Source organism: Lissotriton vulgaris, chromosome 2_1 (assembly GCF_964263255.1).
Source record: "Lissotriton vulgaris chromosome 2_1, aLisVul1.2, whole genome shotgun sequence".
Taxonomy (NCBI): Eukaryota; Metazoa; Chordata; class Amphibia; order Caudata; family Salamandridae; genus Lissotriton; species Lissotriton vulgaris.
This window is the reverse complement of record NC_141687.1, coordinates 1,383,119,917-1,383,144,471: the sequence shown is the minus strand read 5'-3', so window position 1 is coordinate 1,383,144,471 and position 24,555 is coordinate 1,383,119,917.

Here is a 24,555-nt window from a genome sequence, read left to right as displayed (position 1 = left end):
TCCTTTAAAAGGTGACTCTGACAGAGTACGCACTTTCAAACATATTGTACTGTCTACTAGGAAAATCAAAGTGTGACTTTTTGCACTCCACAGCCTACATACCTTATATTTATTTATCAGTGGTGTTGTAATATTATATCACTTCCTGTTTTTCGTTGAATAATTACAGGCCGGGTTTCAGTCTGTGCAATGGGGAAAAAAGGATGGAGTCAGGCTTCACATTAGCGAGCCACAATTCAGCATCAGCCAGGCAGTGGACAGGGTGTCTTCTGGTGACCAACATCGATGGACGAAGCGTCAGCTGCAATGGAGCAGTGCCGCTAATAAGAGGATTTTTTTTCCCGCAGGCAACTTACTTAGCACTTTCAACAGGACAACTACAACAACATAGAGATACAGTATCCATTGTGTTTTTCTCTGATTGTGACTGCATTTCTTGGATCTCTCTCTGCTTCTAAATTGATCCCTTAACACATCACTTAGTCCACTCCACAATCACATCTGCACCACACATAGTCATTTGTAAGTGCTCCTACGTAATTCGCAAGTTGCAGCACGCCCCAGCCCGATAGAGGACTGGGATGGCCCCAATGATGAAGCATGTCACCAAGGGGCAACCCTGGTGAGTGAGGGGACACCTAGAAAAAGAGCAATTCTCCTTTTCTATCTACTATACCTTCCAGACCAACCCCATTGAGTGTTGTGAATGGATTTATAGTGACCAGCAAGGCTCTCAGGTATCTGGCAACAGAGACCTTATGTTGAATATAGTTATCAATAATTCCACACACGCCCTGTACTGTCGCATTCTTTCTTCCACAGTTGTCGAAAGTACTACTTACTTTTCACTGACATGCATCCAGTAGTGCATGCACTTTCAAAGATTGATGGATAGGTTTGTACCCAAAGATTTGGTTATGTTCAATTGTTTGTCCATGCTGTGCTTTTTTTACAGGGTGTCTTCTGGTGACCAACATCGATGGACGAAGCGTCAGCTGAAATGGAGGAGTGCTGCTAATAAGAAGATTTTTTTTCTGCAGGAACTTACTTACCACTTTCAACAGGACAACTACAACACCATAGAGATACAGTATCCATTGTGTTTTTCTCTGACTGTGACTGCATTTCTTGGATCTCTCTCTGCTTCTAAATTGATCCCTTAACACATCACTTAGTCCACTCCACAATCACATCTGCACCACACATAGTCATTTGTAAGTGCTCCTACATAATTCGCAAGTCGCAGCACGCCCCAGCCCGTAGAACTCTGGGATGGCCCCAATGATGAAGCATGTCACCAAGGGGCAAACCTGGTGAGTGAGGGGACACCTAGAAAAAGAGCAATTTCTCTTTTTCTATCTACTATACCTTCCAGACCAACCCCATTGAGTGTTGTGAATGGATTTATAGTGACCAGCAAGGCTCTCAGGTATCTGGCAACAGAGACCTTATGTTGAATATAGTTATCAATAATTCCACACACGCCCTGTACTGTTGCATTCTTTCTTCCACAGTTGTCGAAAGTACTACTTACTTTTCACTGACATGCATCCAGTAGTGCATGCACTTTCAAAGATTGATGGATAGGTTTGTACCCAAAGATTTGTTTATGTTCAATTGTTTGTCCATGCTGTGCTTTTTTTACAGGGTGTCTTCTGGTGACCAACATCGATGGACGAAGCGTCAGCTGAAATGGAGGAGTGCCGCTAATAAGAGGATTTTTTTTCTGCAGGCAACTTACTTACCACTTTCAACAGGACAACTACAACAACATAGAGATACAGTATCCATTGTGTTTTTCTCTGACTGTGACTGCATTTCTTGGATCTCTCTCTGCTTCTAAATTGATCCCTTAACACATCACTTAGTCCACTCCACAATCACATCTGCACCACACATAGTCATTTGTAAGTGCTCCTACGTAATTCGCAAGTCGCAGCACGCCCCAGCCCGATAGAGGACTGGGATGGCCCCAATGATGAAGCATGTCACCAAGGGGCAACCCTGGTGAGTGAGGGGACACCTAGAAAAAGAGCAATGTCTCCTTTTCTATCTACTATACCTTCCAGACCAACCCCATTGAGTGTGGTGAATGGATTTATAGTGACCAGCAAGGCTCTCAGGTATCTGGCAACAGAGACCTTGTGTTGAATATAGTTATCAATAATTCCACACACGCCCTGTACTGTCGCATTCTTTCTTCCACAGTTGTCGAAAGTACTACTTACTTTTCACTGACATGCATGCAGTAGTGCATGCACTTTCAAAGATTGATGGGTAGGTTTGTAACCAAAGATTTGTTTATGTTCACAATTGTTTGTCCATGCTGTGCTATTTTTTCTTGTCTCCCAAAACCTTTCCCAAAAACCCCCGTACCCATCAATTTTTCAAACCCTAACCCTCTTCCCCCGGGCTGTGTGGTTTTGATTGATGTGTGACTAAATTACAGCAATAAATCCACACACTTGCTGGGGAGGATAAGGTGATAGCAACAGGCTGGTGAAGAAATCCGAGGATATATTCTTACTCTGCTTGACAAAGACCCATGGCTAATGTCAAAGAACTTCAACCGAATTAGTAGTTATACTTTACCATTTGTTAGGCTACAATGTGGCACTGTTCTAGTGTACTTCTGTCACCTGCTATATTCTCTATTGTACCGTTGAATTGCTCAGGAGGACAAACCAGATTTAATTTTCTTTTTTTTCATAGGCATGCAACTGCCACTGTGTCACATCACTAGTACCACCGCTATGAGGAAATATTATCCGCCCAGGATTGCCAACCTTATTCGCTGTTTCCCGTGGAGCCAGCCCTGGGTCTAGCCCTACTTTCAAACACAAATTACAGGTAAGATAAGCGTTTGGTGGTTTGAGAGTATAATGGAGTATTAGGAGAGACGAGAGACTGACGGTAGTACTACTAAAGTCCTAGGACTCTTGAATTCACTTCACTTACTGTGTGAGAGGCACTTAGTGTTGAAAACATTTGGGCATTTACACTTAAAGGAAGAAAATGGAACTAAACTTTCAGGAAAACAAAGTCACTGTTAAACCCCCACCCACCAGGCAAGCATTAAAAAACAGGTATGCTCAGATAAAGTTTGAAAAAGTATATTTATATCCCTAACAAAATAATCTCCTGCAAGACCCTCCCTAACCCCAACGATTGTCCTTCAAAAGTCCCCAAAAACCCAACTCCCAATTCCCACCCCCCAAAAGTCTCTAAAAAAGGGGCAAGGGACACTATGGGTGGATGCTGTTTACTTTTTGGGCCAGGGCATCATGCTCCTCGTGGAGCAAGGCGAGCTCCTGCTGAAGGCGGGACACCATCAGGGTACTGCGGCGCAGGCGTGCCTTCACTGCCTTGCAGGTGCAATGCCTGTGAGAGGCAGCTGTTGTCCTTGCTGCTCGGCGGTGGCGTTTGCCTTTGGCAGCCCGGCTCAGTCTGGGTGGACCACTGTGCTGGGTGGCAGCCCGTGGGGCCACGGAGGCCGATGCAGACGACGTTGTTGTTGTGGTCGACTGCACACTTTCTTCGTCCTCCAGGGCCACCAGCCGCCGATATTCCGCAACAGTGGCCTCGATCCTCCGTTGCCGGGCCGCTCTAGCCAGCTCCTTCCTCCTTGTTCGTTTGGAAGGAGCATCTATATGAAGAAAGAAAGACATAGTCTGTAACCAATGCTCTTTAAGATTAACTCAATCATTCAGCAGAAATTTGTGTTGCAGTACAACTATCAACTTGCAAGCGCATTACATAACTATTGAGGCCAGTATCTATCTAACCTCCCACTTCTTCATCCTTGCTCTAACATTAGTGGGAGTTTAAGGAACAAATTCTACGAGCACTATGGACTTCCATTGGAGTCGACTATGAAAGTACACCAGTCTTATTCTTCTTCTTGTCTCTTGTTTAGGAAAATTGGTACGTTATCTTCTGCAAGCCGGCATAATGCCAGCGCAGTGAACTTGCACCCGAGAAAAAGAGACGCACGCCATGATGAGTGACCTAGACTTGCGTTGCGTTACTGTACCCGTCCAGTACATGCAGGTGGTGAAGCTCTTACTTTTCTATTACGGGTGGCACTGAGAATACTCTGTTACAAGGGCTACTGCTTAATTATTTTAACTTTCACCCTACAGTGCAAATGAGTACTAGAAATGGAAAATTGAAGAAGATAAATAATCTGATTATCTATCACTTCACATGGGATGTTTTTTGCTTAAATATATGGGATGACTTTAGGTGCTTTGCTTTTTAGTGAGTGACCAGTGATACATCCACACATGAATGACTGAGTACTACTAAACTTATTAAGAGAGGTAGGGAGTGGCCACCGTAATAAGCAGATCTATGCTGTGCTTGCAATACAAACTACTGCTACTATTGATGGTTGTATTTGGACAAAATTAAAACTTCTTTTCCTTGCCTTTCCTACACTGGAACGGACGTGCGGGTGCAGTGTTACATGCTCTTCAAAGTTACACTTAGTTCATCCACTGACCGTCTACTCTCTCTAGATCATGGGTACTCACAAACTTTCTCTCAGGGGCTAAATTTACAGTGTAGTTTGTGGCCGAGGGCCGCACTGGTGGGGGCGGAGTCAGAGGGGGCGGGGCTAAGGCAAAACGAAAACTTGTGACCATGAGGTTGCACACAGGTCCCTGCAGCAGATGCCTTCATCCACTGAGCCACCAGACCCAGCATTTACATACATCTCTCTCCCTCCTGCTCTCCCTCCTGCCCTCCCTCTCCCTCCCCCTCTGTCATCTCACTGTGTGTGTGTCTGTCTGTGTCAGCCTTCAGCCCGGGCTGAGACCGCTTCCTCAACGCGCACACACAGACAACCACACCAAAGTACTTAACAGGTCTTTAAAAGACCATTAACATATTATTGAGGCTTTGTTTGTTGTAGCGCCCCTGCATCTCCACCCTGACAATCACTGCTTGCCCGGCCCCACAGAGCAGAGGCTTTGTTCTATTTCACCTCTTTGTGGCCCTGCATCTCCACTCTGCTCTGTGGGGGCCGGGGGAGCAGTGATTGTCAGAGTGGAGATGCAGGGGCGCTAACAGGTGAAATACAACAAAGCCTCTGCTCTGTGGGGGCCGGGGGAGCAGTGATTGTCTGCAAGGTCTGCGCACCGCCAAGGAAGGCTTGCCGGGCCACCACCGGCCTGCGGGCCGTACTATGAGTACCCCTGCTCTAGATACACATATGCTATCTAAGAGTCAGATAGTAGCATGATCCAGGTATATGGACACATACAGTTTCTGTGTCACCCACCCAGGCTGTTGTCCTTCCACCCATCATTGCTTCATCATTCACCCAGCCATGCATCTCATATTCTTGCCTTCCCAGCCACGTCTTCAATCTCAATAAGTAAGGAATATATAAGAGCTTACCTCTGGCCGCCACCACCACCGTCTCAACTCTCACAGCCGCCGCCTCCTCCCCTGAAGAATTGCCCTCCGCCTCCGTGTCGAGCACCACCACCTCCACGCTGGCCCCGCCACCAGATGTTCCACCTACAAAGTACATGTAAGAATGTTAGAATAAAGCACTCACTAGTATTTGGTCTAGGAATGAAGACATGTGAAAACAATGTAATTTGTGACTGTCTACTTTAAAGTTAAAAAAATGTCCCTTTTTCCAGGGAAGGTTGTCTTGCTGCACTTTTTGGCACAACTGATGAAGGCTGGTTTTTTAACACGCACCATTTTTCTCCACACAGACAGAAGATGGACTTCTAACAACAAGATCAAGTTGAAACCAGGTGAGAGCTCGGCTCGACCACAAGAAATGTCTTCAATTAATCGTCAGCACTAACCACTTTTCCATTATCAGTTAAACGTTTAGTTTTATTATGACTTAATTTTAATAAATGTGTTTACTTTTAATAAAGCTTTTAAACTTAAATAGACTCAGTGTTTTTTTGTCCAGACTAGAGTGACTGAGCGAAAGGTTTTGCAATTTTTGCAAGCATGAGTCCAGATAGAACACTTCAAAAGAAATTATGGACAATCCCAGAGGACTGCACTAAGTTGATAGAGCTATTGCTGACTAGAATGGGAGTTTCGCCAACCGTGCAATCTTAGTTAGCTACACAGACAGACTAATAAGAATAATCTAGTAATACCACAGGGAGTCATAGTAGAGGCAGGATAAGAATTTAGATACAGTCTACAAGAAGATCAAAGACTATTTTGAAAACATCAAATGAGGAACGCTAGGAAAAATAGGTACTAGTCTAAAATGAAAACTTACTGGGGCCAGCAAAGGAGCCCTCGCCTGCCCGATCCTGGCCCTGTTCAACAGCATCCGCCGCCTGCTGCTCCTGTGTCCTCCCCTCGCCCCTGGGGGGAGCTGACGTACAACATGAAAGAAAGAACAGAAAACATGGATGATTGTTGCTTGTCAATGTCAACCAAATCAAACATTTCAAAAGAACAATAACAAAATATTTCCGCGAAATTATATTGATTAGGGTTAGTTTTCATTTATTTGCGGACCTGTGACTTCAAAAGTCACGTAACTCACTAAACAAAGTACTGAAAGGTTCACCTAGGACTGGCAGGCAGCAGTCCGCAGGCAAGACGCAAAGTGACAGACAAACTCCATTGTGATTTCAGTCAGATCAGTGACAACACTAACAGTTGCCTGCTACATTACCAGTCATTTAAATAGTCAAACTATCAATCCACCGCCACTATTTTTCTTATTGTCAGGGGTACAAAGGAAGGGGCAGATTTAAGCCCCTTGCGGCTCTTTTGCTCCATTCTTGCGTGACTTTTGTGACGCAGCAGCTAAACAAAAAAGGGCGCCATGGTGCGGCGTATAATATTATAACAACGTGACGCATTTGGGAGATGCATCCCGTTATAAAGCCCTGCGCCATCAGGGGGCGTTCCGGCGCAAGGGAGGGCATTCCTGCGCTGGAACACATCCTAAAAGTGGCTGAGGGAAATCTACAAAATTTCAATCAGTCACCTTTAGGACAATGATGCATCACACAAACCCTGCACCTGCTTGAAGCAGACGTACGGCTTGACCCAGCATTGGGGAGATAGGGTACCCCAGAGCATTGCTGGAGCTGCGCCATCGTTGTGACGCAACTCCAGCAGTAAAGCTTCGGTGACGTTTTGGGCCCATGGTGCGCCGCATTGCAAATACGGCGCACCATGTTTGGTGGTGGTAGCGGGCCGCACAATTAATGGCGCATCCCTGCTACTTTGCAGGGATGCGACGGTAATTGCAATTCTGCCCCTTAGGGGCATACCTACTTACGCGTTCTGGCGCATCTCCAGAGATGCGCCAGATCAAATGCGTCACGCAAAACTACCCTTGCGACCATCAGATGCGCCTCATTTACAATGCGGCGCGCCCTGGCGCAAGGGTAGGCACTTGCGTGACGCATCTCGACACGTAAGAGCGGCGCATCGCTGGAGTCACGTCGCCAAGGCAATGCAACTCCAGTAATGCTCAGGGCCACCCAATACTTAACATGCTGTGTCAGTCGTTTCGCCTGCTTCAAGCAGGCATAAGGAATTGAATTGACGTAGCAGCGTCGCAGAAGTGCCTGCGTTAAATCTTGTAGATTTCACACAGGCAATTTTGCGAGGCGCACAGCCGCCGGACCGCCCACCCTGCGTACTAGGAACGCACCCATTGTGGTGCAGGCCCATGGCTTTATAACGTGACGCATCTCCCTAGATGCGTCATGCTGTAAATGACTCGCAGGGATGCGGCACGTTTACGCCGCTGTTGCGTCACGCAAGGCAACGTAAACGTGGCGCAAGGGGCTTGTAAATGTAATCTGCCCCCTAGTGTCTAGCATTACGCAGTTCTGTAAAGTACACTCATACATAATAGTTACTCAGGCCAATGAGACCACAAAATAGAAAACAAATAAGCATAGTAGCAACGCCACTGAGAAGGAGAGCAGTGCACCTGAAATGCACAGAAGATTTTAAAATATAATTTAACTACAATGTAATCGTCATCAGCGGCATTATTGGCTTGCTCCATGTAAAAAACAAATATTTGCAATACAACAACACAGAGCAGGAGAAAACATCATAGTAGTGAGTGATGAAATGGCTACTACTACTCACCAAGCCCGGGGATCTCCAAGCCGAGCTGGTCCAGCAGGTCGCGCTCCCGGTCCAGGAGGTCCGTCCAGTGATGGGTGACCTGGCTGTAGGTGCGCTGGACCCCGTAGAGGTGGGATATGGCCCAGCACACCTTCTCCCACCGCTTCCGGCGCTCCCGCATGTTGTAGCCGCCGGCCGTGATCCTGCCGCCTCCCGCGATGGTCCTGGGCAGGCGGCGCTGGACGAAGTAAACCAGCGCGCCCACTTCCTCCGGGCTGAAGATCTCCCGTCGCATCACCTGCTCCCCCCTCAATCGACCGCATGGTGTCCTGGCACGGGGTCCAGGACTCCTCCTCCCCGCCGCCGCTGCCGCCCTCAAGTGCCTGGGCAGCTTCACGGCGCCTGGCTTCACCATGGTCTGGGCAGGTAAGGTAGGAAGTAGAAAATTAAGAAGGAATAGGATAGGGAAGAAGAAAAGAAAAGAGTTTAAAAAGGTAGTTTAAAAGTAAAGAAAAATAGCAGAAAAGACAAAAATATACAGCTAGGAAAAGAGAGGGATAGATAAGTAGCAAAATCGTTAAAAAAAAACTGAAAACAAGCAAAGGATGGCAAAGATAGCAAGAGGATTAAACACCATGCCCAGACACAGGAAATGAATGAAAAACAAGATGGCCGGCGCCCGTTCACGAGCGCGAAAGTAAGTTCGCGCGAGATTTTCCTTGCGATCTCGTGCGAACTTCTACTCGCAATGCGCTTACTGCGCGAGATTATACATAGCGGGCGGACACGGAAATACGTCACGCAAACAAAATGGCCACGCCCGTACTCGACCTTGGGGTAAATTCGCGTGTTGCGCTGCAAGCGGCTCGCGAATACTGCAAAAAAACTCGCGAAACAACAAGCCGCAAAAAAATAAAAAGATCATTCGCACGAATTGGCGGCTTCCGCGGTCGGTTTCGCACGACGCCGCGCCCCGCGAATAGCGCTAAAAAAACGAAAAACGATTTTTGCAAAAGCAAAAGCAATGAGCAGGTGCAAAAGGTCAACCTCATGATTTGTAACGATTCCCTGTAGTGCTTCCTGAGGGGGCCCTCCAGAATTCGGTTGCCTGCTTGCAACTATTGTGTGACCCTGCTCTGACCTTAACTGTATGCCACAAAGGTCCTGATTTACAGCTAAGGGAGCAGACAAGCAGGTGCCAGGCTGGAACTTCAAATTCAGTGACACATTAATTAGCCCCTAATTCATTATTGTCAGTTGGGGCAGGGCAGGTGTTGTTAATAAACTAACCCCAAATTAATTCATGTCAGTTCAAGCAGGGCAGGTGGGCTTGCTTCCCCCCCCCATCTTCTACAGTGATGATGAACCAGAGGGTGGCATTGATGTAACAGAGGGTGGCATGGGTCAAAGAGAGGGTGCCAGTGGTGAAACAGAGGGTGCTGGGAGGCTGTGATGATGAACCAGATGTAGAAACAACATAGTCGCGACCGTTGCGAGCCGACAAGTAAGTTCGCAATTGCGAACTAGTACCAAATCCTCGCGAACTGGCAGAAACACTTGCGAACACAAAAAAAAAAAATTCGCGAGAATTCACGGATTTTGCGGATTGCGAATTCGCAAATCCGCAAAATTTGCGAACGCGAGATTCGCAAAATTCGCCCATACTTATCTAGTAGATCTTGAGTGTAGGGGAAGTCCTGAATCCATATCTTCGTTCCCAGTGGATGCCTCTGTACATACCATTTTCAATGTTTTTTGCTTTACTGGACCTCTTCCCTTTCTCTTTCTAGTACTTGGTTCTGGATAATTACTCTATACTTGCTGAGACGTTAGCTGCTCCTGAGTGGCTTTACAACATTCAGATGTGATGTCAGTAGATGAAAATAAAATCAGTGGTGGAACTACAGCAGTGCTAGATTCACTTATTAATTGCCCAGAAATCGATGATCAATTCCTACGGCTCCTCCACCTAGGGAAGAGCGTTTTTGATCAATAAGAGTGTCCAAGGAAAGCCTTCTCTCAGTTAGCTCAATTTCATGACCAAGGACAGATTCAACCCTCGTTAGAAAGGCATCCAGGGTCCCAAAATGTCCAGCCCCTTGCTTTTCCTTATGACCCCTACTTTTGCTCATTTTAATCTTCAATTTTGATATTCAATATGCAATTCCTAGTTTAGGGCATGCAAAAATGAGCAAAATGAATCGGGGGCCTGAGGGTTACACCTCCAGTAAATTATAGGGGATATCAGCTGTACCTTAAATCCTGATGACCAGATGTAAGGGGGTAGGCCCAGCCTCATCTGTGCTCTGACGAGCGTGGATGGGCCCAGCGCGGGAGCCCTGGACAGCTTAAAAGCGCCTCCTGGTGCGAAATGGGGCCGTCGGCGGCAGCGTCCTTGCCGCTAGGGAGCCTGGGAGCGGTAATTCCTGCTCCCAGCACAAAGCGGACTGGCTTCCTGGACCCCCTGAAGCTGGGTAAAGATTCGGCAGAATGTTGCAAATGTAAACATCGGGTCCCGCCCCGTGGGAGCCCTGGACCGCTTAAAAACACCTCCTGACGGGAAATGGGGCAGTCAGCGGCAACGTCCTTGCCGCTAGTGAGCCTGGGAAATGTAGTTCCTTCTCCCAGGCAGCACAAAGCGGACTGGCTTCCTGGACCCCCTGGCATTGAGTGAAGATTTGGTAGAATGCAGAAAAGTGGCAAAAGTAAGTATGGCTCCCTGTATCCATTCTCTCAACTCCTCCACATCCAAATCCTTTTTTCCTATATAGGCCTCTTTGGCCATATCAAAGATTTTAGTGAGCGGACCAGTCAAATCCAAGAACCTATCTTTCTACCACCTTTCCCAATGAACGCTATTATTTTAGCATCCAGATCAGGTGTCATTTTCTTGGCCCGCTTAGGAAGTGGGCATTCTGACCGTAGCCTTATTCTCAAATCTTTAGAGATCTGCTTCCTTAACCACAACTCCACGTATTCAGTCACATGCAGAGCCGGTCTCCAATCTGGAGAAAGAGGTTGTATCAACATCATTGGGTCAAACAGTGGTTCCCGAAGGGGGTCCATCACCCCACTTAGGCCATCCCCCTCATCCCTAATTTGCTGTCAAAAAACGTATCCTTATCCACAATTTCGACTTCAGAATCAAATTCAGAAGATCAACTCAGCTCTATTTCTGTGCTGCCTGAGGATTCATCGCAAAGGATAATAGTATGTCTTCTACTACTTTTAATCCTTGATTCAGAAGTCATCAAACATCTACCATGGTCCCCTTGTTTTTCCTAAACACTACCATGTTTCGTATGATTAAAAAATCCACCATCAGCATAGGCAGCCTTTACTCTCTTGCTCTTAAAACCATCATCATCTAAAGCTTTTCATTTCCTACATACTTTTTCTCCCTTTTTCAACACTAGTCCAGGTCCCTCACATGCTGACCAAAAATGCTCCTCTTGGGAGGAATTACCTTTATTTGAAATCAGTCCTCAAATTTATTTTCCGTTTTTTTATCGATACCAGTGGCAAACTTATTTAGCACATTGCCAATCTTTTCTTCCAAACTCATGTCACTTTGTCTACTGACATTTTCTTCTGACATTGTAACAGAATAAATATTTTCTTTACTTATCTGCTTAAAGGTCAACCTCTACTAGAATAAAACCATTTACAAACTCCTCTTGCAATTCTGTCTCAAAATCCAGTTAATGTGTCGCAAACAATATCCACAAGTAAACCTCCTAAATAAACTTTATACAAAATTCCATTCAAAGCCCAGTAATCCTCTCAGAAATAACTCTGATTCTATTCATAATTAATTCCCCAAGGGTATGTGCCTCTAAATGAACCCAAAACATTTGCGATCGGTAACTGACAGGAGCGCTCGTGCACGCGTCAAGCTCTACATGCAAACCTGAGCGTGAACTTCAAGCTGGAGGAGAACTGCACAGCCATCTTGACTGAGGCATGGCTCCTCGACATGACGTCCTTGCTTAATGAAAAATGTTTAATGTCAAACGCATATTGAAAAATAAAGATTGGCCAAAAATACAGCGGGGCGCTCCTAATTCAAACGTGCACCCCGTACCTACTAACTGGCAAACCGACTTATGGTTAAACTTGTGAATGTCGCGTCTCATCTCAAAACTTTGTGGAGACTCTACATGAGCGTGGGATTGAGCATCTAAACCCTGCACAAGAATAATTAAAGCCAAATTGCTTAACGATATTTTAACAAGACCTCACACAATTTAAATGCTAAAACCTCACGAACCCCCAAACAGTATAAATAGGCTGTAGCATGAAAAAATTGCTACTTAGGCTCTTATCTTAATACATACATGCCTGATTGGGAATGGGGAATCTCTTCTGCCTTCATTCTTGATGCCAGTCTGCCTAGCCACATAGCGGGACATTGCCGCGACCAACAAAGGACCTTCAGGAGGGCTGAGGGCCCCGAGGGCGTGGCACTGAGGCAAAGCTACCGGCCACTCTTAGGGGAGGACTACGACCCCAGACTGCTTCACTTCTCTACCAGCTGCTGTGAGTGCCGTGAGCGAGGGGGAGATAGGGTCATCGTGCTTATAGCGCTGCCTCTCCCGCGCGGTACGGGAATCTCTTCTGCCTTCATACTTGCTGCCAGTCTGCCTATCCACATAGCAGGACATTGCCGCCACCAACAAAGGACCTTCAGGAGGGCTGAGGGCCCGAGGGCGTGACACTGAGGCAAAGCTACCGGCCAGTCTTAGGGGAGGACTATGGCCCCAGACTGCTTCACTTCTCTACCAGCTGCTGTGAGTGCCATGAGCGAGGGGGAGGCAGGTCATTGAGCTTATAGCTCTGCTGCTCCCCCCGCAGTAGCGGAATCTCTTCTGCCTTCATTCTTGCTGCAAGTCTGCCTAGCCACATAGCGGGACATTGCCGCAACCAACAAAGGACCTTCAGGAAGGCTGAGGGCCCCGAGGGCGTGGCACTGAGGCAAAGCTACCGGCTACTCTTAGGGGAGGACTACTGCCCCCAGACTGCTTCATTTCTCTACCAGCTGCTGTGAGTGCCGGGAGCGAGGGGGAGATGGGGCCATGGTGCTTATAGCGCTGCCTCTCCCCCGCGGTACGGGAATCTCTTCTGCCTTCATACTTGCTGCCAGTCTGCCTATCCACATAGCGGGACATTGCCGCCACCAACAAAGGACCTTCAGGAGGGCTGAGGGCCCCGAGGGCGTGGCACTGAGGCAAAGCTACCGGCTACTCTTAGGGGAGGACTACTGCCCCCAGACTGCTTCATTTCTCTACAAGCTGCTGTGAGTGCCGGGAGCGAGGGGGAGATGGGGTCATTGTGCTTATAGCGCTGCCTCTCCCACGCAGTATGGGAATCTCTTCTGCCTTCATACTTGCTGCCAGTCTGCCTATCCACATAGCAGGACATTGCCGCCACCAACAAAGGACCTTCAGGAGGGCTGAGGGCCCGAGGGCGTGACACTGAGGCAAAGCTACTGGCCAGTCTTAGGGGAGGACTATGGCCCCAGACTGCTTCACTTCTCTACCAGCTGCTGTGAGTGCCATGAGCGAGGGGGAGGCAGGTCATTGCGCTTATAGCTCTGCTGCTCCCCCCGCAGTAGCGGAATCTCTTCTGCCTTCATTCTTGCTGCTAGTCTGCCTAGCCACATAGCGGGACATTACCGCGACCAACAAAGGACCTTCAGGAGGGCTGAGGGCCCCGAGGGCGTGGCACTGAGGCAAAGCTACCGGCTACTCTTAGGGGAGGACTACTGCCCGCAGACTGCTTCATTTCTCTACCAGCTGCTGTGAGTGCCGGGAGCGAGGGGGAGATGGGGTCATCGTGCTTATAGCGCTGCCTCTCCCCCGCGGTACGGGAATCTCTTCTGCCTTCATACTTGCTGCCAGTCTGCCTATCCACATAGCGGGACATTGCCGCGACCAACAAAGGACCTTCAGGAAGGCTGAGGGCCCCGAGGGCATGACACTGAGGCAAAGCTACCGGCCACTCTTAGGGGAGGACTACTTCCCCCAGACTGCTTAACTTCTCTACCAGCTGCTGTGAGTGCCGCTAGCAAGGGGGAGGCGGGGTCATCACGCTTATAGAGCTTCCTCTCAGCCCGCGGCACAGGACGCGCGCAGGACAAAGCCTGTACACAGCCCGGACCCAGGGCGGGCCAGTCTGAGCCCGTCCGAGACCGGAGGAGTCTAGGCTGGGCCACGCTATTGACATTCTTATTTTCTAAGCAGCCTCTTTGGTTTATCTCTGCATATAATGTGTTTTTGTATCCATCTGTATTTATTTGATTGTGTTAGACTATGTACTGATAAGTGGTCATCCCGTAGGAATTTGACAATACCTGAGAACACACTAATACCTACGAGGGTCTTAGATATAGTAAGGAATAGAAAATGAATACGCGAAAATCTCTCACAGGCCAAGGGGTAGTTGGGACCCTCAAAACCTTTTTACAAAGAGGCAGAGTCGGTTCTAAGGCATGAAATCATTTTAACTGAGCGAAGGCTATCACTTGAACCTGAAGTAGGACTTATGCATCCACTGACCACAAGTTCAGAAGTTTCCGACCCTACACTAAGTAAAAAATTAATATCTGTTTCAGATAATGAGGTACCACAGCCGATCTCATCCCGGGAAGAGTTTAGGTCACCAATGCCAAAGCTAACACCCCAGCCCGCGCCTGCCCGAGAAGTACCTGACCAGGCCTCATCAAACAAACCTAATGTTCAAATGAGAGGCTAAAAAATGAAGATCAGTCAGGGCAAGGGCCCAGTACCCCCATCAAAAAAAAGACGTGGACAAGGCCCAAATTTACTCAAAAACTCACACCACAGGCCATATAATACGGGGACAGAGCTAGAAAATGCAAGCCTAGTAAAAACCTCAGCGTCCAAGGCAAGTACAGGAAGCACTCTTGCAGCGGGGGAAGTCGACAAAATGATTCAGCCATCCTTCTGAGAAAAATTAGTGGGCATTCTCTCAAACCTAATTAGACCAGTGATAACTAAGTTATCAGCTTTAGAAGAAAGGCTACAGAGTTTGGAGGGGGCTGTCAAATGCTCAAAGGATCACCCACAACCAGTCCTGCATATACCCAGTGGGACGGGGCACACTATTGATAATACTCCATGTCGGCTCGGCCAAAGCACCCAGCATAATATTCTCCCAGTTAATACTGCCCTGCAAGAAAGGCCCATTGTTAACTGAGAGCGTGAACCAGTTCCATTGGCCCCTAGCATGCATACGGCTAAAATGACCCTTGCATGCACTACTCCACAGCCAACCCAGGCCAATTCAATCAGGCCAGAGTCCAGGGAGCAAGACAGGGGGTCCAATAGAAAACAGGAAGTTTATCATTTATCAGAGCCAACCTCCTTACATCTTCCAACCGAGGCCACACCTTATATTGTTGTTTTAACTAATGTACCCCCCCTACAACAGGGAGCATTCGACCACTGGTCCTCCCTGAAAAATAAGGCACTGCATGCATTTGCCACTAAGACGGGCCTTACCAATGTTCTATTTTCAGAATTTAAAATGGCCCGTTGAATCCTCTGGGTAGGTCCTGCACCTAAAACACTATCAGGGGATTGTGTAGTTATCACAGTTAGATCACCGGAGCTGGTTAGAGGTATCCTTCATCAGTCCAGGTGTCATATGGTTGGAAAAGGGGGGATGGGGGTAGCCCATTAGGCTTTTTTTACCAATCACCCCTAAGGCCTGAGCAGACCCCCGATATGATAACAGCAGAAGCAGCCCACAGCGTAGACATGGTATTCCAACTTTTAATTTCTTTGACCCCCTTTATAGTCTGGACGGAGTAGATTGACTGGCCTCTGCCCCTGGCAACACTGTAGGTGCGAGGGAGATACAAAATAGCACCACCCAGGAGATTAGTAATGTTCTGGGTACCTCGTGGGAAGAAGAATTAATAAGCGCTGCAAGCCCCAGATAGGCTGATGGATGTGTGAATGAGGTGGGAGGTGTTAGGGGTATTATACATCTGCTAGAGCAGGAGTTGGAACTACAGAGGATACCTAAACCATCCACCCTAGACCCCTTGAATGTAGTAGGGCCGCCAAGTTATATGTCCCTGGTAATACCAGATCCTACAATTTGCATGGTGGTTTCTCGGAACATCGCAGGGCTATGCTCAAAGATTGTTAACCCAGTCTGGGAGGCCTTATTCTATGTCTGCAGGAGACCTGGACAACTGTGCCGATACACCTAAATGGCTATAAGACATTTAATACCCCAGCAGTGAAAGGCCTAGGAGGGAGGCCCAAAGGAGGGATCACGACATACATCTCAAATAAGCTGCCCATAACTAAGATCACCCTTCACCAGGGGAGAAATCATTTCTTCTGATCGATTTGTATAATAACACCATGCAAAATGACCTGTAAAAGATGTCCTGGCCACTGTAACCAAAATTTCGGATGAGAAAAGCAGAGACATAATTACCCTGTTAATGGGTGATTTTAACTGTGGACTATGCAATAATACAGATAATAGATTATGTGGCACTTATGATACAGAGGATAGCTGTACACGCTTTACCCACTTCAAGACGGGTGACATATTTAATGATCTCATTTCTAAGCTACATCTGGAATTTGTTAATGAGATGTCAATTCCCCCAGTGTTTTTTTTACCCACATTTAATGGGCGAGGCTTCGCCACCACAATTGATTTTATATTGATTTCAGCTACCCGTGCCCACGTGATACTGTCTAGTGCGTTCGGTGATGTCACCCTCAGCGATCATCTCCTCCTTATAGTAAAGTTTAATACACGCACTTATATTAAGAACAAGCATGATCTAAATACCTGCATGCAGGAAACGGTGGAATTTAACTCAGTAAACAGACTCTCACTTAAGTGGTCCCAGGTCGACCCAGGCTTGCTAACTAAAAATGCTTTAGAGCTGTGTAGGGCAGAGATAGAAACTTGCTTAAGGGATGACGCCCAGGACACATCAATAGTGAACTGTTCTGCAGAAATAACCAGGGTAGTTAAAGACTTGACGACAGTACAGTTCAAAAATAGGCCAAAACACTATGGATGGTTCAATAAAAGGTGTACTAGGGCATACTCTAACCTAAAAAGGTATTGCACACCAAGCCTAGATCGCTGCCCAACATTACACACGCGAGACTAGAATATAGGAGGGCTAAAAAAGAAAGAAAATAATCCCTTCGCAAGGAGACATGTGACTTCCTACATAACGCGGCAGAGCTGAAAGATAGTACAACTTTTTGGAAGGTCTTGAGAACCCCTTTTTTAGCCCCTAGCACAAGTCCCTCAGTGGAGATAACCATCACGGAAAAAGTATGGATCACCCATTTTTCCCAATTATACAATGATCAGGGGAATGTAGGTAGCCAACCGGAAGTCTGGATCCCAAGAAACTGGGAAAATATTGACTTAGAAATTAAATGTAAATGTAAATGTATTTGAGCTTATATAGCGCACCGCTACCCACAAAGGGTTTCCCGGCACTTGCTTAGGGAACCCATCCTGGTATTCCCCTGTGAGATAATCCCGGCAGGGTATCCACAAGGTGAAAGCCAGGCATCCCGCCGCGAGGGGCCGTTGTGGAGATTAAGCAAGCTATTGCCCAGAGTCGCAGAGTGTGAACCCGTGAGTCAAGAAGGCACCGGAGCGAGAATTATCGAGACCGTGGAATTTTTGAGCCCAAGACCCGCCAAGGCGGGGAATTGAACCCTGGTCCAGGGCCGATCTCAGCTTCTGGGTCTGCCGCCTCTAACCCCTGAGCCACACTTCTCCACTACCTTGGATGAGGTTTCCAGGGCTTTGGCACAAAGCGCAGGCGGAAAAGCACCAGGGCCCGACGGGGCACCAGTTGATCTGTATAAACATAATATTACCCTGTGGGGGCCCATTCAAACCCAGGTCTTTAATGCCAGCATAAGGTCCACTCTTCCCTCCACATGGGCAAAATCTATAATCATTCCTATTTTAAAAAAGGGTAATCGCGAAGACCCAGGTTGTTATCAACCTATTTCCCTCCTAGATTCCATGGTTAAGGTACTAGGGAGAATTATTTTGGAGCGATTAGCAGTATGGGCAGAGGAAAAAGGAAAAGAAGATTCTATCAGACCTACAATACGGGTTCCGAGATGGCCTGGGTACAACTGAGCAGTCCCTAAATCTCTCCCAATTGATAGGCAAATATACAAGAGCAAAAAAGGGCTGTCTCTACCTGGCCTTCATCGACCTCACTGCGGCCTTTGACTCAGTAATGCATAATAGGGTGTGGGAGGTACTTGAAGGGGTGGGAGTAGACTTACAAATTGTCACTCTCCTACGCCGATTGTATATTGACGCCAGAAGGGAGAATGCATCGAAGCTTTCCCAATCAGGAGAGGGGTTAGACAAGGTTGTGTGTTGGCCCCCTTCCTTTTTAACCTTTATATAAACGGGCTTGAAGATGCACTGTTGTCCCAGGGCAAAGATGTTCGTCAAGTGAGTGGCTGATCGATCCCCGCACTTCTTTATGCGGACGATGCCGTATTGATGGCTCATAGTCAAAATGGCCTTCAGAGAGCCTTGGACACTTTTAGCACATATATGGGTGATCTTGGTCTTCAAACTAATATAACCAAGACGTATGCAATGAGGTGTAAGCAAGGGATGCAGAAGACTCGCGAAATGGTCATTAAGGGTAAAAAGTTAGCAACCGCAAAGAATTTTTCATACCTAGGTGTATTTTTTAACTATCAAGATTCCTCGGCCCCCGTCATATCCGAAAAAAAAACAGCCTTCGCTAGATCAACAGCGGCACTGTCGAACTTCGCTAAGAAGCTAGGTAGGAAACCACCTTTAGAGCTGTTACACATATTTAAAGCCAAATTCATCTCCATGGCTTTCTATGGAGCCAGGGTGTGGGGCTTTGTTGACACTAACTCATTGCAACAGATTGAAAACGCCTTTTTAAGGTACATCCTCTCTGTCCCCCCCAGTACCTCTACTTCTATCTGTCAAGAGGAGTAGGCTCTCCACCACATAGCAGATCTGGTAAAACTAGACCCAATCCTCTTGTGGCATAGAGTCTGGCGTAAGGAGCAGACCGAGCTGAACAGAGAGATTTTAAAATATATTCTAAAGCTGGATGGGGCCTGTAGAATTCCCTATATTAAATACGTATACGACTTTATGAATAAACTGGGCCACCTCGAATACTTTACCACACCATCCCTTCAATTATTAACATTGCAAGAAAGAACTTAAAAAACGAGGGCATACAGTTTTTAGAAGCCAAAAGACTGCACGGAGAATCTGCAACTAAAATAATCGTAAGAAACCATCAGTTGTTACGTACTACACTAGGAATGGAGCCTTATATATATCTTTTGTGCCTGGAACTTTTGATAGATTTTTTCTTACAAGGGTAAGACTGGGTATCATTTATAGGTTGATGACATTTACAAAAATGAACGACTGGTCCTGTACCCTTCCTCTGTGCCCCTGGGATAACACCTCCATCCAATCTAATATGCACTTAGTCCTATTTTGTAAATGTTATCATGAGCACAAGAACGTTTGGATTATATGTTTTTTCAGAAATCTGGGGCTTAGGCAGTGCCGACAATTAATGTTTCAGCTTCAATTGCTAGAAAATGAGCACACTGCATGGAGGGTAGCCCAGTTCTTAAAAGCTACATTTTATATAAGGAAAAGTATTGATTTAATGGAATAGTATTGTATAAATTGCTCGCAGAGTGTCTTTTACTCGTAAATAATATGTTGTGTTATTAAGTTATGTGCTTTTTTTGCCTGTTTTATAAAGCAGCCGAATAAAGCTTTCCTTGAACTTGAACTAGAACATGCCTGATTCATCCCTGCAAACAAACTCTAATTTAATTAAATTAAAATGCTTAGTATTCATACAACAGCAAGAGCAACAGCACACAAAAAAGGAAGGAAAATGGCTGGTGGTTCTGGCCCTTTGTTGGATTCTTAGAACTTTGTTAATGTTCTTTGTTCTTTAAAGGATCTGTTGTGGGTGGTGCAATTAAAGAAGATTCAGTAATATTAGCCTCCATTATGTTAATAAAATCCAGATTTTCTGTCCATCAAAGCTAATGAAAATCTACATTTTCCTTAGTAATATGCAACAGTCTTCCTGCCTTTTCTCACAATGGTGACACGAAGAACATGTCACCAAAATTGCTGGGAAAAGCACTCATGACCTTTTGATAAACTGTTCATCATCGTGGGAAAAAACAGGAAGACCTTTGCATATTACTAAGGTAAATGGGGGTTGACCAAATGGGTGGACTTTGCAGATGATTTTGGGCATTTGAATACTCAGGGTAATGAAAAGGGAGACCCATGGTCTCTGCTTTTATTTTTTTCCAATTGGACCCCATTCCCTGGGGCCTGGACAAAATTAATGGAGGATTGGAGGCCGCATGGCCTCCCTCCCTGGACTGATTTCGGCCCCAGGGAACCCATCCATGTGGCCCAGACAAAACTTATTGGGGTCTTCCACAGAGCACTGTTATAGCTAGGCACTTTATGCATATCTATAACCGTTAGCGCTCTGTGGAAACCACCAATTCAGACTATATTGCTAGATGCCTGGAGGCATAGCTGACCCTTTCAGAGCTTATCTTTCGGTTCTCAATGAGGTTTGTGTCCATCTGGGAATAAACTAGCTTGGAGGTATCTTTCACTGCAAGCATTAATAAAATAATTGTTTTTGTTTTATTTTTATTTTTTTAAATGCATGCTTTTCTGTATGTTCTCTAGATCACTTACAATGGATTGCACCCTGTTGGAACCCCTAACAGAGATGCAATGCTTTACTTTAGGAATGATTTAATGTACTCTTCTACAGACCATTTCCACGTTACTGTTTGAATGGTTTTCCATTTGGAAGTTATTCAGCTTGGAGATATCTTATTGTGCTTCTTAGATCAAGTTGATGCATTGCAAATGTAACTGATCTTTATCTATGTTCATTGTTGTGAATCATGTATTTTCCACATTATGTTTTTTTACTCTATTCTGAGATGTGTTATTCTGTACTTTTATAGTTCTTTTGAGTAGAAATAAAGTTGATGTTGATGAAAAAAAAGTTACTGGGGGGGGGGGCTGTGTAACCCCCCTCCACTGTTTGAATGCAGCCACGGTGACCCCATCCCCCGTAGCCTGGCCTCTTGCTCCTGAAGGCCCTGGAGGGCACCCAGTGTAGTATGTTGGGGACCGCTGGGGGAACCTCGATTCCCAATGGTTCCTACCAGCTCCCTACCTCCAGCAGGAGCAGGTATTGCTCCTGCACATTGGTGGCAGAAAAATGCTGCTGCCTGCATGTGTGAGTAATTGCTTCATCTGTGTTCCTGTCAGCTTGACAAAGGGTAGAAAAACAGATGAAAAGTACTTCTCCCAGCAAACAGGAGCAGTTTTCTGCTCCCGCCTGTTGGAAGCAGGCTTACTGTTTGTTCATGCTTTGTTGGAGCTGTCAAAACTACTCCCAAGCAAGAGTAAACAGCTATGTCCCGGGGGTGCCCACTCCAAGACTTTGGGTACCGGCCTTGGGGATTGGCGGTCCCCAGGGCTAATAATGGGCCCAGGAGGTGGCCATGCTGCCCCCTTCTTTTAGTTTTCAAGGGCCCACCCTGGGTGGGTGGTGGTCCAGTGGGAAAGAATGGCCCAGGAGAAGGGCTGTGCAGCCTTCCTCCTCCTAAATTATTTTGAAAGCCCCGGGATGTGGTGCTCCCCATAGCCATAAATGACAATGAGCGGGGTCCACAAGGACCGCTCCAATTCGTTAATAAAGCACTGATAAGGTGGTGGTATGCAGAGCTTATAAGAGCCTCAGGAGGAGGACTGCATGGTCCTCGTCTGTTTTTTTTTTCCATCCTACCCTGGGGAGGGGGGAGGTGGGAGGTGGCGATCCCCAGGGACAAGACTGGCCATGGGGAGGAGGGGCCTCATGCGCCCCATCCCCCTATGTATAAAATATATCAGCTTCCGGGATCTGGCCCACCCATGGGGTCCCATACATAAACAATATTGTGAATGGAGATCTGAGCCACATTGATCCCTTATAGGTGTGTTGAGGTGTTAAGGAGATATTTCCGCCCACCCTATTGGATTGTCAGATAACTTTTGGTTGGTGCTTGGTATTTTTTAGAAGCCTGCATTCTGAAAAGGTCACGTATCTGAGATAGTGTTCACGAAACATACTGGTGTCTGTAATTGCTATTGTTTTAGTTCATTGCTTAGTGGGTATTGAAGTCACGTTTTTACTTTACCGTTATTCCCAAGGTAATCATTCAAGAATTCTCCATTAATCTATTATTGATGCTATAAATTAGCCATATGTAAAAGCATTTATGGATTGACTTCCAGTTTCCTATTATAACAATGCTTTTGCTCAGACTTTATGAGGATTGTAATAACTATTGACAACTTGGAAAAAAAAGGCAAGTGCTTGAGCAACAGCCACTTATCTAAGTAAAAGATGCATGATGAAAAGCAAATGTCAGTTTTAATTTTTTGAGTATTACATGTTTTTTTTATCAAATGTCTTTTTATTCAGCATCGTAAGCAAATATGACAACATGGATAAAGTAGAGCACACAAGACCCCAGATCAAGATATACAGCTCATTTTTATCCATATTCACATGTTGCAGGGTCTTTACATCCGCACGCGTACAAATGAGAAGAGGCCTGTTTTTAAACAACCATCCTTAAAGGTAATCCCTAAAACATAAACATGGAACGAACCACCGCAACCCTCCCTCTTCCCCGTATCTTGTTGTGGTAGTGGTGTCACTAGGCGAAATATTTGGTCCACCAGGTATGTCTAAAAGGCGGGGCAGTATGGATAAGACCACAGGTTCTCACGTAGTGGGGAGATTGTCAGTCAGCTATAGATGGGCCGATTACAATTGAAAGAGGTACATAGCCTTCAAAGGGGGAGGGCTCACCGCCGAGGGTAAACCGCGGGACAGATAGGTTACCAATGGGCACCATTTATATTTGAAGTTTTTATAATCGTCCATGAAAATGTCAGCTAGGCGTTCCATAGAGAGAATTCTCCACAGGTGAGCATGCCATAGCGAAAACGCTGGCAGATCCTTCTTCTTCCAAGCAGCTGCTATCGTGAGTTTTGCCACCCCTAGACAGGCCCACATCATGGCCTGTTGGCTCTCGATTGATGTCAAGATCAGGATTCCTAAAGCCTAGGAGATCCCCCTCTATAGTAGTTGGGATGGGGTATCCCAGTATATCTTTGATATGTGATATGTGATTTTTCATACAAGACTGGACAATGCAATTAGACAACATGATTCATGACGATCTCAACTGTGAAATATATTAGGAATATGCAGATCAGTGGCCTGTAGTCTGGAATATTCGATTTACCACTACACAAATTCTAAATATTGGAGACAAAATATATAGTACTAGCAGCCCATCCCGACGTTGTCTGGGTATGAATTGCTGCCGGCCAGTAGTATATTGTTTTGTAGGATTTCGTTTTGATAGCATTTCTTATCTGTGAAAGGCCTGTGAAACGCTCCGATTCACAGTGCACTGCTGATGCACTTAAGAGTGCGCGTTCAGTAGTGTGGGAATTCGAGTTTCCCTACTTTATTTTTCCTTGCAATATTATACAGTGCGAATTCGACAACATGGCATGAGCACAATTTACATTACAGAAGAACACATTAATTTGTGGTAGGCACGGGGAGACAAAGCGATTTGCCTGGAATCACAGGATGTTGAGCTGATGCCGAGATTCGAACATAGCTCCCCAGCTCTAAAGTTCGCAATTCTAGAACTTGTGGCGGGAGGTGTGTCTGAAAGTGTATGTCGGTGCTGGCCATCAATGAGAGAGACCTGTGCATTTTTCAAATGGGTGGTGAAAAAATATGAGTATGTTGCTGGAGATGCCATTATAACGCATGGCATTACATTTTATATGCTTTTACCACGCATACATTTACAACGAAATTCGTTGTAAATGCATGAATGGTAAAAGCATGTTTTTTTAATGTTTGGATAAGGTGAGTATGGGTATAGGGGTATATGTTTTGGCGTACTGAGGTATATGTTTTGGGGTGTTTGGGTATTTTAAGGGTTCAGATATAGTTTTGGGTTATGGGGTACAGGGGTAGTTTTAGGGTTTAGGGATAGGTATGGGTTTTGGGGTACAGAGGTATTTTAAGGTTTCAGGGCTAGGTTTGGGTTTGGGGGTACAGGGGTATTTTTAGGGTTCATGGCTAGTGTTGTGTTTTGGGGTACAGGGGTATTTTAGGGTTCAGGGGTAGGTTTGGGTTTTGGGGTACAGGGTTATTTTTAAGGTTCAGGGCTAGGTTTGGGTTTTGGGGTACAGGGGTATTTTTAGGGTTATGGGGTAGGTTTGGGTCTTGGGGTACAGGGGTATTTTAAGGGTTCAGGGCTAGGTTTG